The sequence below is a fragment of the Notamacropus eugenii genome, chromosome 1 (genome assembly GCF_028372415.1).
Source record: "Notamacropus eugenii isolate mMacEug1 chromosome 1, mMacEug1.pri_v2, whole genome shotgun sequence".
Classification (NCBI taxonomy): Eukaryota; Metazoa; Chordata; class Mammalia; order Diprotodontia; family Macropodidae; genus Notamacropus; species Notamacropus eugenii.
In genome coordinates, this window is record NC_092872.1 from 270,994,194 (window position 1) to 271,009,596 (window position 15,403).

The 15,403-nt window shown below is 42.0% G+C and overlaps 1 protein-coding gene across 2 annotated transcripts in view; it reads right to left on the bottom strand.

Moving 5' to 3' along the window:
* The window catches only part of BICC1 (BicC family RNA binding protein 1), a 277,456-nt gene that overhangs the window by 211,602 nt on the left and 50,451 nt on the right, over positions 1-15,403 (bottom strand). The window lies entirely within an intron of this gene.

Here is a 15,403-nt window from a genome sequence, read left to right on the forward strand (position 1 = left end):
ATACAAGTAGGATTTGAACCCAGATCCTGTGACCCCATGGCAAGTGTTCCTTACACCAGGCCACTGGTATCCAAGACGTTTCCCACCAGTAGACTCTAAGTGACTGTTCCATGCATCATGATACAATGGAACTGATCAGAGCCTTGATTTCAGATCCCTCACACTTTTTTTTAATCTGTGTGACCTTGGGCAAGTGGCTTAAACTCCTAAGACCTCAGTGTCTTCATTTGTAAAATGAAGGGGTCTGACCAGAGGGCCTCTGGATTCCCTCAAGCTGTAGACCCTATGAGCCCCAGCCCCAAGCACTTGACACAGGTACTTACTAAATGCTTACTGAATGTTACGTGGTCTTTCCCACAATCTCCCCTCCTTCTACAGGATCCAAGGGAGTTCACACAGCAACGATGGCCAGAAAGACCTGGGTTGAGGCCCTGATTTCGTGTGTGGTCATGGTCCTGCTGAAACTCTCAGTGCGTCCAAGCAACTCTCTGAGACTTTACATTACAGAGAAGTTGTTCATCTGTATGGGTGGAGAAAGTTTCCACGATGGGAATTCCCTACACTGATGAAATCACAGATCTTGTCCAACAGAAGGGAAAGTTGAATACTAAATGATGAAAAACAATGTACAAAAAAATGATGTTTCCCTGACTCTCTGGGATCCCATTTCTTCCCAAACTGCCCTCTTCAGTCTTTCTAGCTCCTGACAGATGATACTTCAGGTCTGTCATGAGGCAGAAAAGCTTTGTCTCCTGACATTTTTGTGCATTGCATGGCATAGCTCACCTCAAGGATGCTTGACCAAATAAAAGCAATTGGTTTGCAATGTTCCCCAAGGGTAGCCAAATATAAAGGTAATGATTTGAGTAGTCTGTTTCTAAAAAGATATTCTTCTCAGGATTCAATGCAGTCACGTGTTTTACTAATTTAATCTTTATATCCTTACCTCCCTCCAAAAGAACTATGTCATACATTTCCCTCTCCGTTAACTATTTCCAGAGAACTTCCCAGCAGGCCTGGTCCAGAGCACTCAAAAAGACTTGGAGAATTTGGTTTACTAAAAAGCATTGTTATTAACACATCATTAATGGGAAGGAGAGTTAAGTAAATCAAGCAGTTCCTCTTGAAAACAACACACAAGACTGAATACTGACTGAGGAAAAAATGAAGTTCATCTTCGCAGAAGCATAAAATCCCAGAGTTGGAAAGACCAAAGAAGCAGAGATTCTGAGCTAGAAAGAACCTCAGAGGTCAAGTCCAAACCCTCCTCTTTCTAAAGATGAGGGAAATGAGGCTGAGAAAGATGACAACTTGCCCAAGGCCACAAAACTAGCTAAGTGTCTGAGGCAGGATCAAAATCAGGAATTTCTGATTCCAAGTCAAAAGATCTAACCATGGTACCACACTGCCTCCCAAAGAAGGAAGGGATATCTAATACACTCTGTACCTGAAGCAGAAGCTCATCTACAAAATAAGTGGGCATCCAACCTTCCTTTGAAGATCTCTGGGCAGCAAACAGAGATCCTACTACTTACACAGAGACAGGCAATCTGACATTCCACTTTTGTTCATGAGCCCACAGAGCTATAAGGAGTCTTAGATGAATGACATCTAGCCTAACTCCCTCATTTGAAAAGAGAGGCTCCAGAGAGGAAACCTTGCCCAGTTAACTTGCCCAAGATCACAAGGGCAGTGAGTAGCAGAATCCAGATTTTAACCCAGCTTAGCCTTTACATGCATCATGAGAATGAATGGATGAAAAAAGGGTTGATTAAATGCAGATCAGTCACTAATAACTTTCAGGAATGAAACCACAAGTGGCGTCAACCCTGGTCCATTCAAGAACACAAAGTAGCTAAAGTCCTCTAAGAATTAAAACCATCAAGACCGAGGAGTCTCAAAGAGACTTGCAGAGGGATCATACTTTTCAAATTCCATCCACCTGATTTTGTTCTTCTAGGTTAAGAGCCCCTCTATCACCACAATGGGAATTCATGGGAATCAATATCTGATTGTAGATCAGAGGATCATGGCTCTACAGGGCATCTCAGAAGGCATCTAACCCTTTAAATTCTGTATCAAAAGTCAGGAAGTCTTCATTGACTCTTCAGCCATGAACTTTCTCCGCTGAATTTCACCTTGCACTTAGTTCTGCTTCTTGCTGATACTTACCCTATAAAAATGTATTGTGTTTTTAATCCACATATGGGTATGCCCTTCTACGTTACACTGTAAGATCTTGGAAGGCTGGGAGGGTGTCTTCTCTAACCTTTGTATCTCTTTCAAAGTTTAGCAGGGTGGAAGCACTAACTACATAGTCATAGGTTATCCCACGATTGATTAGTAATAGGGGGCACAAGTGCACAAATAAAATATGACATAAGGTAGGCTGTGATATGGGTGAAAAGGAGACACTTCCTCAGACACTAGAGACAACTGAGGACAGTTAAGAAGGTGATCAGTCCTATGAGAGAGGCAGGTTGGTAAAGTGGGAGTGAGGCAGAAGACCTGAGATCCAGTCCTACCCCGATACCCACAAGTTGAGTGACCATTGGCAAAGGTTAAGTTGTCAATATCTCTAGGAGGCCATGGGATCTAGTGGAAAGAGGGATGGATTAGGAATTCATGTCCAGGATCTGGGTTCAAATCCCAGCTCTGACACTTTCTAACTAACCTGTGTGACCTGAAACAAACTATTTAGGCTCTATAAGCTTTGTTTTCTTCTATAAAACTTCTACAGAATGAGAGGATTAGACTATTGCTGTTCAGGTATTTTTCAGTAGTGTTCAACACTTCATGACCCCATTTGGGGTTTTCTTGGCAAGCATACTGGAGTGGTTTGTCAGTTCCTTCTGCAACTCATTTTATAGAAGAAACTGAGGCAAACAGCAACTTGCCCAGGATCACACCACTAGTAAGTATCTGAAGCTGGATTTAAACTCAGGTCTTCCTGATCTCAGACCTGTCACTCTATCAACTGCCCTAGATGATTGCTAAGTTGCCTGCTAGTTCTAAATCTATGGTCCTAAGCTATGGAGAAACTGCCAGTTTATGCTGATGGAAACAGTATTCACACTGGGACAATCCCACACAATGACAAGTCCAGATTAAAAGAAATTATTTTGAACTACTTTTCAAAAATTAGACCACTATTCTGATACTATAAACAAATTAGGGGAGCAAAGGATAGTGTATTTGTCAGATTTACAGAGAATGGAGTAATCTATGATCAAACAAGAGATAGAGAACATTATGAAATGCAAAATAGATAATATTTATTACATTAAATTGAAAAGTTTTTGCACAAAGTCAATGTAACCAAAATTAGGAGGGAAGCAGAAAACTGGGAAAGAAATTTTACAACTAGTGTCTGTGATAAAGGCCTCACTTCTAAAACATATAGAGAACTGAGTCAAATGTACAAGAATACAAGTCATTCCCCAATTGATAAATGGTCAAAGGATACGAACAGGCAATTTTCAGAGGAAGAAATTAAAGCTATCTATAGTCATACGAAAAAATGCTCTAAATCACTATTCATTAGAGAGATGCAAATCAAAACAATTCTGAGGTACCACATCACACCTATCAGATTGGCTAATATGACAAAACAGGAAGATGATAAATGTTGGAGAAGATGTGGGAGAAGTGGAACACTAATTCATTGTTGGTGGATCTGTAAACCGATCCAGCCATTCTGGAGAGCAATTTGGAACTACGCCCAAAGAGCTACAAAAATGTGCATACCCTGTCGCCCAGCAATATCACTTCTAGAGCTGTATCACAAAGAGATAAAAAAAAAAAATGGGGGAGAGGTCCCAAAAAATATGTATAGCAGTACTCTTTGTGGTGGCCAAAAATGGGATTTGGGGAATGGCTGAATAAGTTGTGGTATATGAATGTAATGGAATACTATTGTGCTATAAGAAATGACAAACAGTCAGACTTCAGAAAAACCTGGAAAGACTTATATGAACTGATGCTGAGTGAAATGAGCAGAACCAAGAGAACATTATACACAGTAACAGCCGCAGTGTCCGAGAACAGTTTCTGATAGACTAAGCCCTTCGCAGCAATGTGAAAACATTTCCAAAGGACTGTTGAGGCAAAATGCCATCCACATCCAGAGAAAGAACTACGGAATCAGAACACAAAATGAAGCAGACTATCTATCTCCTCTTGTGTTATGTTCTGTTTTGGTTTGGGTTTTCTCATGGTTTCTCCCAATTGTTTTAATTCTTCTATGTAACATGACTAATGTGAAAATGTGTTTAATAAGAATGTATGTGTAGAACCCATATAAGATTGCATGGCATCTCGGGAAGGTGGGGTGGGAGGGAGAAAATTTAAAACTTATGGAAGTGATTGTTGAAAACTGAAAACAAATTAATTAAATTTTTAAAAAATTAAACCACTATGTCTTAAGTATAATATAGAGATAATATCTCTAAAAGTACTTTGTAAGCCATAGTACTTAACTATAATACCCTCTATGATTTCTGTTAGTAAGAAATTCTCAGTGTGAGAAACCGTACTATGAAAGCAGAAAAACAGTTCTGTGAGTAAGGAGATTAATCAATAAACATCTATCAAATGTCTAACTTGCATCACAAAGACAAAACAGAGAGAGTTCCTAAGTTGTCTGAGACACAATGAGGTTAAAAGACATATCCAGGGTCACAGAGCCAACATCAGAGGTGGAATTTGAACCCAGCCCCCTCCCCCCACTCCAAGACCAGCCTTTATCCAACAAACTGCACAGCCTCACTGTAAACTATCAAGGACCAAATCCATGTGAGTTATGATTATTATGTCAAACCCAGGGTGGAATAATAGGCTGAGCCTGGATTTACCACATCCAAAAGGCACAGCAAACCAGCACTGTGAAAATGCCAGACACACAGGGCTAATAATTCTTGATTTTCCACAGTAACCAGGGCCAAGAACAGCACAGAGCATTGAAACGCTCAAATCACCCCAAACTTCTTTTTAAGCAATTTGCTTCTATTTCCTCCTATGTCAAACCCCTTATCGGAAGGGCTAATATCAGCGAGATCAACCAAGGCAATATTCCATCATTTTTTAGAGCCGCTTTTTTAGGGAGCTGGAATATGGGGCTCAGAGCAGGGGCAGTCAGACAGAGGAAAGAGCTATGGATCAGGAGATAAAGAACTCAGGACAAAGCCTGGTTCTGCTACCTACTCTCTGTGGGACCTTGGAAAAGTCACTTAACTTCAGGGCCAAGGCTGGAATACATACAGAACTTTCCACAGGTCTCTTCCTGAGCTAAAATGTTGATGCCATAATCTGCAGACCCCTCCCAGGCAAAGAGATTAACCCTTAGTTAATTTTAAATTGGGGAAGGGGGAGGAACCCTAACTGACATTGAAAAAGATACTATTAGAACAGAGGTGACCTTGCTTCACACAGGACTGCCAAAAGCTAAAAAGCATGAGCATTCATTAAAGCAAATCACTGGGGAAAAAAAAAAAGACACTGGCTACCATCAACATTCAGAATGGGTCATCCAGGAAATCTGGGTGCTTGGGAGCTACATTGTTCCCTACTTCAAACTCTGCCTAAGAATTTATTTGACCTTCAAATTTATTGGCCTGGCAATGGAACTCTCCTTCCAGACCAATGACCTCTAGCATACGTCAATGGAATCTGCATCCAGTTGATTAACAGACTTTCTGGTCAAGCCAACCAACTTGCTTTCAGATCCCATTCCTTTGTATATAATAAGTCCCAGAGGCAAATTCAAATTGAAATCTAGGCTTACAAGAGTTGACAAGGTTGAGAATTTAGTAATCCTGGGCTGATATTTTTTAAACAATATTATAACCATATGAAAGATTACTCTGAATCACTAATAACATGAGAAATGAAAAGTAAAATAATTCTGAGGTTTCACTTCACACCCAGCAAAGTGGAAAGGATGACAAAAGAAGGAAGTAGCCAGTGTTGGAGAGGCTACGGGAAGAACATCAGCAGACAAAAGTCCTCTTGGTAGAGTTGTAGATTGGTCTAAAAAATTCTGCAAAGTGATCGGGAAGTAAGAAAAGTCACTGTAGTGTTCACAGCTCTTACCCAGAGGTAAGAATAATAATAAGCAAAGCAGTTGTATATCACCTTAATTGGGATTTTTACAATAATCCTAAAGTAAGTGCCATTCTTATTCCCATTTTACAGATGAAGAAACTGAGGCTGACACAAACTAAGTGACTGGCCCAGGGTCCCACCATTAATAAGGATCTGAAACAAGATTTGAATTCAAACTTTCCTGACTCCAAGTCTAGGAATCTATCCATTACTCTGCCTAGCTGCCAATGAAGTATATACCTTAAGAAGGCTAAAAACAGAAAGAAAAGGTCTCATATAAACCATCATACTAGTAGAAGCACCCTTTATGGTAGGGAAAAATGACTGGAAACAAAGTGAGTGAGTACCCATGAGTTGGGGAAGGATTAGATAATTTCTAGCACATGAATGTAACCAAATATTATTGTGCCACAGGAAATACAGAATATGAAGAATTGAGAAGAACACAGCAAGACTTAGATGAACAAAACAATATACCCAATGACATCAATAATCATATAAATGAAAAGCACACAAAAAAGGGAGCCAGACGCTGCATCGTTCTAATGCCCAATCCTGGTTCCAGAGAAGGGGGGAGGAAATGCAACTCCTTCCTATGTTAGGAGATCTAAGAGGCCAAGATGGGGTAGAATGTGGCATCCTCTGTCAAGGATAGTCAAGTGTCAGTTTTTCTTGTGTAACTTTTCTTTTTTAAGGGAAGACTTCCTGAGGAGGTGGGGGTAATATGGGACAGACAGATTCTGAGATGACATCAATATGAAAACAAGGAGGATCAGCAAAATGTAAGTTCAAAAAACCAATATCTGTTCTCTTCTAGACCAGAAGGTCTGATTCCTTGTAAGACATTTGATCAAACTATACTAATCCACTCAGTATAGTATTGGGAGACCTGTTCATGGTGTAACATATTAGGCTGCTAACTAATTTGAAATGAATCATCAAAGGTTCTACCAATGCTAATATTGTGTTAATGTTGCAGGTTTAAAATGCTAAATAAAAGATGTACTCAGACACCATGAGAAGACACAGAGGCATTCCAAACCTTACCATACGTGCTGAAACCCAAGAGCATACATTAGCAAAGCCCTTCAAATACGTTGGATCCATGTGGTCATCTTGGGCTGATCATCCAATTCTCTCTCAATCCCCACTTCTAACTAGGATTTTGGATAAAAAACAACTTCTTTGCAGAAGTTACCCAAGCTGAAATCCACTACACACCTCTCAAATTCGCACTTGTTTAAGTTGACCAGATCAATACTCATTTTTAGCAAATGATCCCTTCAATAGCTTCACAATCAAACCTATTCCAGCTTCTAAATGGGTTAAATTTCTCAACTCTCCTCAGGACCAGAGAAGCTAGGGAGCTACCATTGGGGGATCCACGCTGGCTCAGGGAGTTCGCCTTATGGGTGATGCTCTTGATTTGGAAAAATAAAAGCCCCCAACAACCACAGAAGTTTGCAGGCCAATTTTTGAGTCTTCTCTGTGGCTCCCACGAAATCAATTCAACATTTTGGTCACCCACGGGGTAAATGACTCACCAGGCTACCACAACCCATCCCTCTTTCATTGTGTGTTACTAAAGGCCCCAAAAGTCAGTGTTACCTCGTACTACTCAGAGAGAATACATGAAACAATTCACCATCACTTCTTGAAAAGCATCTAAAGAAATGGAACCTTAAAACCATAACACATAAATAAAAAAATTACACACACACAAAAGACAATATTAGGTTAGCAAGGCAGCTTTTGTGTGCTTTCCAAAAAGAGCTCCATAATATTTCATTAATGTGATTTTGTTTTAATTAAAGGCTTAGTTTAATTACACCAAATCCAAGTGTAAGAGGGATTCCTTGCAGATGGTGAGGTCTCTCCAGATGTGACTACTTGAAGATGGCATCGTGCTGACCCCATCAAGTCCTGAAATACTAAAGGACCTCAACTGAATCCATGACCAGTAAGAGAGCTTGACAATCCATAGCGAACGAGAAAGCCTAGTGACCCAACTAGCACATGCAGCTGGATGGATAAGCCCATAGGGTTAGAAATTCAATATATCCATTTCAAATGAACAACCTGAGGCTAAAATAGAACAAGAAAAAACGAAGGGGCTAAGCTGCACTTGAAAACTATGTATCACTTTCAATGATCCCAACCTGTACCCCCAAAACAAAAACAAAAAAACATAATTTTAACGCTGCAATTATATTGGTATAAAAGCTATGATCCAGGAAATGAAGGATTGGAAAGAAGATGGGCTAATTGACATAGCAAGAGTGAGAAACAGAAGACAGTTTGGCCCCTGACCTAAACAATTTATGGAAAAGATACGGGCAAGAGACACACGAGATGAGAAGGAATCTGTGTGTTCTAACCCACATTCCCAGAGGGAATACTCACTTCAAGAAAATCATCAATCCACCAAAGTGATGACAATCCAATGGAGTGTCCAACAGTCAAACTACAGACCAAGGCCAACATTCTCCCAATGACAGCAAAGGGTCACAAGAATCCTACTACACCACGACGCCAAAAGCCAATGTTTTACCAAAAAAAAAAAATTACTGTTTACAATATTCTGCCAATAAAAAATGAGGCACAAAAGTCCAGGGAATCATGGGAAAAGCTCTGATTTGGCTTCAGAATGTCCAAGACACTAGACTATTCTGAATCTGTTTCCTCAGCTGGGAGAGGAGAGAATAAATGATCTCCAAGGCACCTTCTAGCTCTAAGTCTATGACTCCATGATCCTAAGAGGTAGTTTGGGGTAGAGGATGGATCCTGGCTTTGGAACCAGGAAGATTCAGGTTCGAGTCCAGCCTCTGACACATCCTGGCTGTGTAACCCTCAAGCAAGGCCTTTAACTTCTCTGTGCTCAAGGATACTCTCTAAGACTGGTTTGAGAAGCACAGCCAGGGACTACAAGGCACCTTTGGGTAAATACTTACAGAACGCACCCTCACTGCTACCTAAACGAACAGCCTGTACCCACGGGGCACATAAACATAAGAACAAAGTCCAAACCAGCAAATCTCTCTTGTCTCGGCACAAGAACTCAGATTCTCACCTTGCCTGGAAACCTTCTGCATCCACAGCCTGGAGAGAGATCAGTCTCAGGACAACGGGTCCTTTTCTTCTGGTAGTCGCTACTTTAATATTCCTCCTAATACAGTCTGAACTCAGGCAGATGAACTGGTGCACTCTCCCAGCAGCACCTGCTTTATCCCCACCCCCGCAGCACAAAGGGTAGGAGGAATTTGAGCCCCAACTCACACTCACCAAAACCCAGGACTCTGGAACATAGCACACATCACTCCTGCGAATAGCAGGCCAATAATAGCAGGCCAATGGGAGTTGTGTCATTCATTACAGGAATAGAGATGTACCCAAGCAGGCTTTGAAAGAGGTTTGTTCATTCATTCACTCATTCATTCATTCATTTATTCATTCTATGAGCAGGCACTGACTGTGTGCAAGGCATTTGGGTAAACAAAGACAAAGTGAAAACAGTCCCTGCTGTCTTGATCCTTATATTCTATTCAAAGAAACAGCAGCACCCCTCTCCTTCCCTTCCCTTCACTTCCCTTCTCCCCAGATGTGTTGCCCATGTCCTCACTCAACACAATGGGGGCCTCTCACTTTCTCTCAACTTCAGGAGGACACCCACAGAACCCAAACGCTATTTCCAACAATTATATCCCTCCCTGTTGCCACATTGGAAAATACATCTAAACAGAACATGTAATCAGAGATAATTTGGGGAGGGTGGGAGCACTAATTAGGAAGATCAGGAAAGCCTTCCCTGGGAGGTGATCACAGAATCACAGATCAGCACCTGGAACAAACTTCTGAGGTCAATCAGCACACAAATGTCTTAACTGAGAGAGGAGAGGAGGGACTTTGCCCAAGGTCACATTGTCCATGTCAAAAGAAGACTCTAAAAGATGGGGGAAGTTGGGGTTTGAGGAGGAAGCACATTCCAGGTTCTCCAGCCCTGAACTTTGGTCAGCATTGAGGTTTCCATCGTGTTTTTTGTTTCTACAGGGGTCAGCCCCTACTAAATCACTTCAATGAATGTCTCACCCAAGTATCACTTCATTTCCATAATTTGATTTTTTTTATTTGACTTTTCCCTGAAACACCTCTAATTCATTAAAATGCCTGATCAAGGGTTTCTCTCTTCAGAATTATGATGAGGGAAAAAAGGTGAGATCCTATTTCTTTAATTCAGCAACATTCCACTTTGAAATCACAGGCCATTCTCAAAAAAACTTAAGTAGATCACTTCACCTCAAAAATTAAAAAAAAAAATTTAAGAATGTGAAAAAATGATCATTATTTTCCTTAGGGAGCAAGACATCAATTTTCATCTCCTGAAAGAGTCGTTTGTTTTCACTTTAACCTCACAGCTGATTGTAATTTCTTTCTCCTCCAAGTCTTTCTGTTCACTAACCCGTACTTGGTTTTTTCATCTACAGACAGAAAACCACCTGAAAGGGGCTCTGAATCCCGGACGATGCTTAAATAGGGCTCAGTCAGTAATTGTCCTTGACATAGGATGAAAACCAAAAAGTAACGGGCTTCCATTTTGGTTTGTAAAACATGGCTGCCCATCAATAATGTCACAGAGGTCCTTGGTAGTATTTATACTTCCTTGGGGGCTCCTCACTCCTATTCTGGGAAGTAACTTGACCTCGATTAAGCTGTAGCAGATACTTTAACATCCTGGGTCTGCTCCTACTTTGTTTTTTTCAAACAGTTCTATTTTTGCAGCTGTTTCTGGGCCCCCGGTTTGCTTTGGAGGGATTTAGTCAGTTTAGTCTTCCTAAGAGTAAAAGTTCTAAAGTTTCCAAGTACTCTCCCCACAAGAGTGGGGCTCCTTGCAAAGGGAAAGGAAAAGGAAGTCTTTTGTCCAGCTGGAGGTCGAGTCAGCAGGCCCTGCCCGCTGCTTTAATGCCTGAATTCTCCCCTCCCCCACCCCCAGCTGCACCTAAGCTGGGCTCTGCACCACCAAAACTTCCAAGTATCATCTTGAGAAAGCATGGGATCCAGGAGGTAGAACCAGAGATGGTATCAGAAAACACATTTCACTTTCCAGCTCTACCACTACAAGCCTGACCTGGACAAGCAAGTAACCTCTTCACCCCACGGGCCTCGCTTTCCTCATCTGTGAAATGAGGGAGCTGGACTCAATGACCCCTAAGATCCCTTCCAGCTCGGAATCTGTGGTCTTCTGTCAGACATCACATGGTGCAGTAGCAAAGGTCAAACAATTTAGAGTGAGGATTTCCAAGAGTTTGCAGTCCAAGACCCCAGGTTCCAGTTGCCAAGCTCTGTTCTCTTACAGGCTGTGTGGCCCAGCTTCTTCAAGATAGGTTCCTCATTCAAACAGTGGGTATGACCACACTAGGCCAACCTCCCTCAAAGAAATTGTTATATGATTTCAGAGAAATAATCCTGTAAGGCACTTCTTTAACCCTTTGGAGCTCTATCTGAGACAGTGCACAGGACTCTGGATTTGGGGGTCAAAGAACTTGGGGATTGATCTGACCTTGAAAAAGCCAATCCCCTCTTGTACCTCACTTTTCTTATCTGTAAAATGGGAATAATATTTGACCTCTTTCTTAAGACTGTTGTCAAGGAAGTGCTTTGTAAACTTTAAAGCATTATTGAAATGAGAGTTATTATCACTAATGACATCTAATTCAAGCCCCCTTACTTTTTAGATCACAGTAGTGGGTATTTCCTTTTACTTTGTTTTAAGGATCACAAAGAAGAAGGTGTAATATGATGATGATGATGATGATGATGATGATGATGATGATGATGATGATGATGATGATGATGACGACGACGACGATGATGATGATGATAAAAATGGCATTTCTATAGCACTTTCTAAAGTTTGCAAAGTATTTGATGGAGCCGTTGTGCAGTCATTTCATGACCCCACCTGGGGCTTTCTTGGCAAAGATACTGGAATGGTTTGCCATTCTCTTCTCATTTTACAGATGAGGAAAATAGGGCTCAGAGAGGTTAACTTGTCCAGGGGTCATACAGCTAGTAAACAACAGAGCCAAGATTTGATCCCAGGGCTCTAGATCCAGGCTCCATCTATACCACCATCCTACAGCTACCAAATGACTTGCTCAAAATGCCTCAGCTGGTTAGGGGTAGAGCCCAGACAACCCTTTTCAGCCTCAGTTTCCTCATTTGTAAAATGAGGTTGGACTGGATTGGCTAAATCTATTTTCCTGTGTGCCCCAAAGAGAAGCTGCCCAAGGTTCAGAAACCTAGATTATCCAACAAAGAAAAGCACCTGTTTTAATTCTAGTCTTACCCAGTGCAACCAGATGTAAGAAAGCAATTTTTAAAAGCTGAATTCACAAAGCCAAGTCCCAGTGACCCAGACCCTCACAGAATTTCAGTATCCAAATCCAAAGGTTCCTAAATGCATCCTGTGTCTCCACAAATGTTGTGCAAACTTCCCATGTGTTGCTGATCTCTAGTCTATGTGCCAAAGTGAATAAAATGCTATAACTGGAAATGAGGGAGACCAGAGTGCAAATCCTACCTTAGACCCTCACTAGCTATGTGACTCTGAGCTAGCCACTTAAGGCTTCTTAGGTGACTGAGTCTCTCAGCCTCAGTTTCCTCATCTGTAAAATGGGGATAATAACGGCACCTACATCCCAGAGTTGCTGTAAGGCTCAAATGAGAGTATATTTGAAACAAAAAAAAAAAGTGTTAGACAAACCCTCAATTTTGCTAGAGGACTGCCTCAGGAAGCAGCAGGGGCCCTCACTAGTACTCTTCAAGCAGAGCTGGCTAGTCACTTATCAGCTGCATTTAAGTGGGGTGCAGATGGGACAAGATGGACTGCCAAACTCTCAAACTCCAGGATTCTCATTCTGTAATTAAACAAAAGTATAAATCACAATCTGTAGAGAATCCCTCAAGCAGACAGGGGCTCCTAACCCCTGTAAACCTGTGATGCTAAGAGTCTGTATTCTGACACAATTGGTTTCCTTTGAAATTCCACGATTCTGTGAAGGGGTCATTTATACATCTGACTGTCTGAGGAGCCCATGACCCCCCTTCACAGCCCAATTGAAAGCATGTCCAAATCCTTACATTTTTCCAGTCACTACTTGAAGAATTGTCTTCTTTAGTCTGAGCAAATTCTCCCCACAAACCAAAGACTTCAGGTGACGGACCTTTGCTTCCTGGCCCTGTCTGTCCCCACAGCCTGGATCTCACTATAAAAAAGAAGTCAGCTTAATTGTACCGACTCTGTGTCTATAACCAGAATTCGGAGCCATGGGGCTTCCCAAAGAGGCCCTTTTACAAGCCTGAAGGAAAGCCAACAAAAATGACAGTGAAAGAGAACAGGGCATCCATGTGCCCATTAGCACAGCTAGGCAAAGGGATGGCTTCTGAGAGCCAAGCTGTTCCAGGCAAAGGCCAGTGGGCCTTCCAAAGCACTGACAAATGACACAAAAGCCTTCCCTCCTCTTACTAGTGGAAGAGGGCTCTGGGAGTGGAATCCTGCCTGGGTGACCAGACTTCTACTAGACTCTTTCCTTCTGCCAAGGCAAGGTTCTATGTTGTTGGGAGGCAGATGCTAACCCAAAAAGTTGCAATAAAACTTTTTAAAAGACTAAACCCACAGGTAGGTACACATACACACACACGTACACAGAGAGAGAGAAAGAGAGAGAGAGAAATAGAGAGAGAAATACACAGACATAAACACAACATATCAGGGAATGTAGAGAGAAGGGGTAGGCCAGGGACAAGTCCTATCTTGATAAAGAACAATCACCTTTGACAGTCTCAGGTACCAGTAACTGATCTACACTGGTAAGCATCAGGATGATGGTATCCCATTTTCTGAAAGTCTTCTAGAAAGAAGAGGGGGAAGATGAAGGGAGGAGAGGGGCAGCATTCATGTGGAATGATTTTTAAGTGTGAAGATACCAAAAGATAGGAGACTGGCCTGGATGACCACAGGTTGTCCCTAGTCCTGAAGCTCATGGACAGGAAGATTTTCATTCCCGTTTAATGTGTATCCTACAAATACTTCAGCTAGCTAATGAAGCTCTCTAGATTATGGTAAAGCTTATAGCTTAATGAAGATGACCTAGGGACAAAATGAAAAGAGATATATGCACAATAATTCACTTCACTGCCCAACATGAGAAAAATTACTTTGAGGATGACAGAATCCACCAAGAGAAGGAACATGACAGACTGGACTTTTGGGAATCTGGAAGACACGGATTCAAGGCCTGCCTCTGACATTTCTTAGTCTCTTGAAGTCTCTGAGCCTCAGACAATTCTCTCAGACACTCCCAGAACTAGACCCTTCATCTCTTGACTTGAAGCATTTTCTCTGCCTGTCCCTCAGGCCTGGAACCTCTCCTTCCTCAACTCCACCTACTGATTTATTGGCTTCCTTGAAGTCCTAACTCAAATTCTACCTTCCCCAACTCCTCTTAACTCTAGTGCCTTCCCTCTGGTAATTATTTCCTAGTTACCCGGCACAGAGCTTTTTATATCTTTGTTTGCAATTTGTCTCCTGAGTTCCTTGAGGGCAGGAACTGTCTTTTGCCTCTTTTCATATCCCTTAGTGCCTAGCACATAGTAGATGCTTAATAAAAGTTTATGCATTGATTGACCACAACCAGGGCTACCTCCATTAGAAAAGTCACCAAAGAAGACGGTAGAGTAGAAGAATGAACCTACTCTAGCTCTCCTCCCATAGCCCATACAATACCTGTGAAAAAATGACTCTAAACAAATTCGAGAGCAGCAAAAACCACAAAATGACAGAGTGAAACAGATTTCCAGCCCAAGACAGCCTGTAAGGCCTACAGGAAAGGTCTATCACACCAGGCTCGGAGCAGAGTGCATTCCAGCCTGAGTCACAAGGTATGGACAAGACTGGAGCAAGTTTCAGAGCGCAAAATCATGGGTAGCAGCTGCAGTTCCCAGATTTCTCAATGAACAAATGCCAAAAACAGCTTCAAAGGTCAGTAAGAAAGCTTTCACCTGGGTGAAGGGAGTGTGGTCCGGCCCCAGTGTGGCAGCAGCCACTGCAGCAGCAGCCTTCAGCATAAAGACCCTGGGGGAATCGAGTGGCTGATCTGCGTCTCAGTCCTGAGTGGCAGTCCTGGGGTGAGGAGGAGAGCTAGTGTGATGGAGGTGGTGGTGGCAGTGGAGAGGGAATCCTACTGGCAGTTCCAGGGCAGAAATGAGTGTTTGTGGTTGCTCATAGACCAGAGCACAGACCAGG